This window comes from Prunus dulcis, chromosome 1, assembly GCF_902201215.1.
Source record: "Prunus dulcis chromosome 1, ALMONDv2, whole genome shotgun sequence".
In the NCBI taxonomy this organism is placed as follows: Eukaryota; Viridiplantae; Streptophyta; class Magnoliopsida; order Rosales; family Rosaceae; genus Prunus; species Prunus dulcis.
In genome coordinates, this window is record NC_047650.1 from 8450849 (window position 1) to 8457317 (window position 6469).

The window sequence follows — 6469 nt, forward strand, 5'->3', positions numbered from 1 at the left end:
ATAACTCTCAGAGTTAGGATCACTTCATGGATTCTTTCTTCAGATGTTCATTCTAAAGAAATAAAATCTCTTATGAACAGAGAGCTGCAAAAGAGAAAAAATGCAAAAAAAAAATTGTGATGTTGATGCAAGATAAGGTAAGCAATTAGGGAAGGGAGCTGGTGGAAGCAGACAGCAAGTTCAGCAATCAAAGAAGAAAGCTGGTGGGAGCAGAAAACAAGCTCTCAATTCTCCTAGTCTAGAAGGACCTCAGGAGATTAGAGCATAAGGCCGACTTCACAATTCCTTGATCTTGCAGAAACATGATCAGGGATAGTCTTGCTTCCAGAATGGATGATCAGGGATAGTCTTGCTTCTCAGGCATATTAAGTGCTTACTGATAAGAGAAACAAGCAGATATAACATCATTATGTATGGGGAAAAACTGGATGTCTTCTGCAAAGAAAAGTTTGTCAGTAAGGCAATTTATACAAAAATACAATGAATGGGAAAAACCGGTGAATCTCAAATTAACCATAGTGAAATTGCGAGATTCCCGGGATGCTTTTGAAAAAGTAGCTCCGTGAAATCCGTAAAGCAAGATCGGCTTTGAAAATAATACTTGAAAAACTCCGAAAGTGCCGACAGGCATTATCAGAGGCCACGTGAAGTTTTGGACTCTTGCGAAAGAAAAAGATAATGTGGGGATTTGAGAAGATATTGGAATCCTGAAAAGTTGCCACATTTTCGTCTATAGATATTGCCTTTGCAAAACTTGATTGAGCAACTGCGTTTCAACTCAACTTTGTTTCAATTTCTGAAACTTTAGTTTTGTAAGACTTTCTTCGAAACCTTCTTAAAATGGCTTCCTCTTCTTCCTGCCCAAATAATTTCAATTTAAATGATGCTCCCACAACAACTAGTGACGCCCAAGTTTGGCGTCCATCCTTTGTATCCCAAAATCGTCATCTCACAGTTAATGATTCTGTGATGATGAATGATGCTACTGCTGTCACAGTAGCTAGGAATTTCATTATTCTAATGGATGAAATGCTGTTGACAGGGAGGTCTGAAGAAGAGGCTATTGAGGACTCAATGGCTTCTAGCATTCAGAGTGCTGCTTCTGTTTCTAACTTGGCTGATCGTTTGCGTGTTAGAGCAAGCGAGGTTCAGAAGCTGACAACTGAAAATTATTCTCTTCAAAGAATGCTTCATGAGTCTCAAAAAGAGGTTGAGAAACTCAAAGGAGAGAATAATTCCTTGTTGAAACTGGTGAGTTCGTACTCTGCTGATACACTGAGAAAGCTAGACATGCTGCAGGTCTCAAATGAAAAAATTTTGGGAGACTATGAGAGGCTCATGGCTAAGCTTAAGAGGCGCCGTCCTCTTCCTTCAGAGGCTTCCAGAACATAATGTAATTTTATAGATTTTACAGGGCCTGCACCTTCATTGCAGGTGTAAAAATCTATCTGTTGTATGTTCCTTTCCTTTTATAATAATAATTGCGCACATTCTTAAACTTGCATATGTGGTTTGTACGTCTTTTCAAAATGACGGTCTGGAACCTTGTGTCTTAGAGGTTCAAATAACCACATCAAATCTCTCATATTTCTATGCATGTGAGCCCAGAACTTTTGGTCTGGGTTAAACCCAAACTCATAATTTATTTGCCATTTTCAAATGGACATGAAATATGAATTGAGTAAAAGCCACGATAATATCTCAATATAGTAGTGAAGAACATTAACCACTATATACCCACAACTTCAAGTTTTAGGATCTCTCATATATTTGGATCCATGGGCTTCCGGCCCAAAATATGTGGGGTGCCTCAATTCATCATTTGACGTTTATACTGATATTATCCATTTCACGGTGTATTCTTAACAACCGGGATTCACAAAATATATTTCTTCCTTGAGGTGTTGATTATAACAAAATCGAACTTTATTAAATTCATCATATTCTTATGCCAAAGAAATATGTGGCATACCACAATTTGCAGTAATACCTCAAGGGATGTCCATTTAATTGTTGGAACTTCAGGTTCTCAACATTGTTAGATTTTGAACTTCGGGTCAAAATCACATATTTTCATGGTATGGACATTTTTACAATTTTCTGTACATATTTCGGGACCTCAAGTCCTTACATAATTGTCCATATTTTGAGGAACTTCTGGCATCTCATTTAATTGCTCATCCATGAGTTTAAGGAACTGCAGGTTCCCTTTTGTATATAGTGACGGTTTACCCAAAATGGTTAATATTTATGCATACGTCACTATTCATGTGAATAGTACTATTCATCAATTCATGAATACATATCTATTCATATGTGCAGTACATTTGCCAGTACAGTTCATATTCATGTGTACGGCACTTTTAACCAATACGGTATTGTTGCATCATCAAGGAACCCCATGTCCTTATTTACATGTCAGGGATCAAGGACCCTTAAATCCAATCACATGTTTACAAATATAGTACCGGAGAGACTGCCAGCTCTCATATCAATATCATCATCAAGGATCTTCAAGTCCTGATGTAAATGTATGATGAGGATCAAGGACCTTCTGGTCCTGATCTGTATACTGTAAAAACTCATCATACAGCACAATTAATCCATAAAATAAATTTACTGTTAAATAAATTACTTGTATGGACGTTAATCCAGCACCATACTTTAAATGTGCGGTAAAGTAAATTCATAAATTAAATTGCTGTATGGACGTTAATCCCGCACCATACTGTAAATGTGCGGTAAAGTAAACGTGCTTGTATGGGCACTAATTCTTCTCCATACATTTAAATGACAGTAAAGGCGTGGACGATAAACCCGCACCACCCTTTAAAGTAAATTTACGATAAAGTAAATGTCAGTAAATGTCAGTAGTAAATTTACGATAAAGTAAATGTCAGTAAATGTCGATAAAAATGTAAAGGCGTGGGCGATAAACCCGCATCACCACTTTTAAAAAAATAAAATTACGATAAAGTAAAAGTAAATGTCTTTGTATGGGTAATAAACCTACACCATACAAATAAATAAAATAATTACAGAATGAATAAAATAAAGACAATTATTTGTGGGTTCATATCAACCTTGCACAATCAAATAATATGATATTATTATACTGATATATCAAATTATTTTATAAGGTAGAAGTCATATTTATCCAAGTGGGTGGCTGTCAATTTATCCGACAGACAGCCAGCCAATCTTTCCACTTGCCATTTTTGAAAAACAAAGCCCACTTACCAGCTGCAAGTCCGTGCCTTCATTGATTAGGTTGAGAGTTTTTTTTTTTTTTTTTTTATTTGGTCACAGAAAGCCAATAGTTCCTCTCAGCTTTCATATCCTTTTCTCTCACCTGAAACTTCGCTCATCGAGAAAACAGACCACCTGCAAAAAAAAAAAAAAAAAAAAAAAAAAAAAAAAACTCAAGCACAGGCTTGGTGAGATCTTTTTCCCAGATAACCCACTTCACATATTCAAGAACCAGACTTGGTTCACAAAACTTCTTCTGGGTCCTCAGTTTTTCTTCCATCTTCCAGTGGGGCCCTGAGTATAATCTCAAGCTTCTCAAGTCTGATATCATCTCTGGCCTCACTATTGCCAGCCTTGCAATTCCTCAGGGCATCAGTTATACAAAGCTTGCAAGTTTGCCTCCAATTGTTGGGCTATACTCGAGCTTTGCCTGCTAAAGCCTGAGCTTCAAAGAGCTTCTTCTTCCCCGCTGCAACCCTTGTTTGTTCCAGCTCCACAGTTGTGTACAAAAGGAAGAGAACCAAAAGTGAATTGAGAGAGCGAGACAGAGGAAGAAGAAAAAGAGGTGAGAAAGGGAAAGAGAGAGAGATCAATTGTCTCATCTCAAAGTTCTGCTTAACAAAGCTATATCAGAGAAAGAGATGAAGCAGCCGCCAAAACAAAAGTGAAGTGCTCCTTACCTTTTTTTTTTATTTTATTCCATTATTTCATTATAAATGTTTTGATAGCTATGCTTTTTGCCTATGTCGGCAACACCCAACAAGAGAAGACAAAGTTAAGAATAAAATAATATATATAAAAAAAAAAAAAAAAAAAAGGGGCAATGATTGAACTGCTTTGGCTGAGGCGGTGGCATGCGCAATGACAAGTGGCATACAGAAAGCCTAGTGAAAAGCAACATCGTAAAGGAAACAAAGAATTATTGCCAGGTGGAAAGAACATAAAATGATTTGATATATCAGTATAATAATATCATACTATTTGATTGTGGTGTTGATATGAACCCACAAATAATTGTCTTTACTTTATTCATTCCGCAATTATTTTATTTACTGTATGGTATAGGTTTATTACCCATACAAGCACATTTATTTTATCATAAATTTACTTTAAAGGGTGGTGCGGGTTTATCGTCCACGCCTTTACTTTTATGTATGGAGCAGAATTACTGCCCATACAAGCACATTTACTTTATCGTAAATTTACTTTAAAGGGTGGTGCGGGTTTATCGTCCACGCCTTTACTGTCATTTAAATGTATGGAGCAGAATTAGTGCACATACAAGCACATTTACTTTATCGTAAATTTACTTTAAAGGGTGGTGCGGGTTTATCGTCCACGCCTTTACTGCTTTACTGTTATTTAAATGTATGGAACAGAATTAGTGCCCATACAAGCACATTTACTTTATCATAAATTTACTTTAAAGGGTGGTGCGGGTTTATCGTCCACGCCTTTACTGTCATTTAAATGTATGGAGCAGAATTAGTGCCCATACAAGCACGTTTAATTTACCGCACATTTAAAGTATGGTGCGGGATTAACGTCCATACAGCAATTTAATTTATGAATTTACTTTACCGCACATTTAAAGTATGGTGCGGGATTAACGCCCATACAAGTAATTTATTTAACAGTAAATTTATTTTATGGATTAATTGTGCTGTATGATGAGTTTTTACAGTATACAGATCAGGACCAGAAGTTCCTTGATCCTCATCATACATTTACATCAGGACTTGAAGATCCTTGATGATAGTGATATGAGAGCTGGCAGTCTCTCCGGTACTATATTTGTAAACATGTGATCGGACTTAAGGGTCCTTGATCCCTGACATGTGAATAAGGACCTGGGGTTCCTTAATGATGTAACAGTACCGTATTGGTTCATAGTGCCGTACACATGGATGATAACTGTACTGGCAGATGTACTGTACACATGAATAGTATCGGATATATGAATAGTACTATTCACATGAATAGTGACGTATGCATAAATATTAACCATTTTGGGTAAACCGTCACTATATACAAAAGGGAACCTGCAGTTCCTTATACTCATGGATGAGCAATTAAATGAGATGCCAGAAGTTCCTCAAAATATGGACAATTATATAAGGGCATGAAGTCCCGAAATATGTATAGAAAATTGTAAGAATGTCCATACCATGAGAATATGTGATTTTGGCCTGAAGTTCAAAATCTAACAGTGTTGAGAATCTAAAGTTCCAACAGTTAAATGGACAACCATTGAGGTATTATCGTAAATTGTGGTACACCACATATTTCTTTGGCATAAGAGAATGATGAATTTAATAAAGTTCGATTCTGTTATAATCGACACCTCAAGGAAGAAATATATTTTGTGAATTCCGGTTGTTAAGAATACACCGCGAAATGGATAATATCAATATAAACCTCAAATAAAGAATTGAGGCTCCCCACATATTTTGTTATATCTGGGCCGGAAGCCCCTGGATCCAAATATATGAGAGATCCTGAACTTGAAGTTGTGGGTACATAGTAGTTAATGCTCTCCACTACTATATTGAGATATTATCGTGGCTTTTACTTAATTCATATTTCATGTCCATTTAAAAATGGCGAATAAATTATGAGTTTGGGTTTAACCCAGACCAAAAGTTCTGGGCTCACATGCATGGAAATATGAGAGATTTGATGTGGTTATTTGAACCTATAAGGCACAAGGTTCAGATCGTCATTTTGAAAAGACGTACAAACCACATATGCAAGTTTAAGAATGTGCGCAATTATTATTATAAAAGGAAAGGAACATACAACAGATAGATTTTTACACCTGCAATGAAAGTACAGGCCCTGTAAAATCTATAAAATTACATTATGTTCTGGAAGCCTCTGAAGGAAGAGGACGGCGCTTCTTAAGCCTAGCCATGAGAGAGAGAGAGAATTGAAAGATCAAAAACTGATCTGCTTCGTTCAGTATGCATTCGTTTATATAATTAGAATGTGGGCCCCTTTATGTGGGCTCCACACCCAATAATTTACAACAAAAATGAATTAAAGGGAGGAAGGAAAGAAAGGCACAATAGGAAAAGGCCTGATGCGAAAAGGCGCGATAGGACACGTGGCCTAAGGGGATGTGCAGCAAACTCGTTTCTACGGTAAGCTTACTTTTTCTCTTCAATGGTTCAGATTTGAGATTGATCTGTATATAGTGTTCTCATTTGAACCACACTCG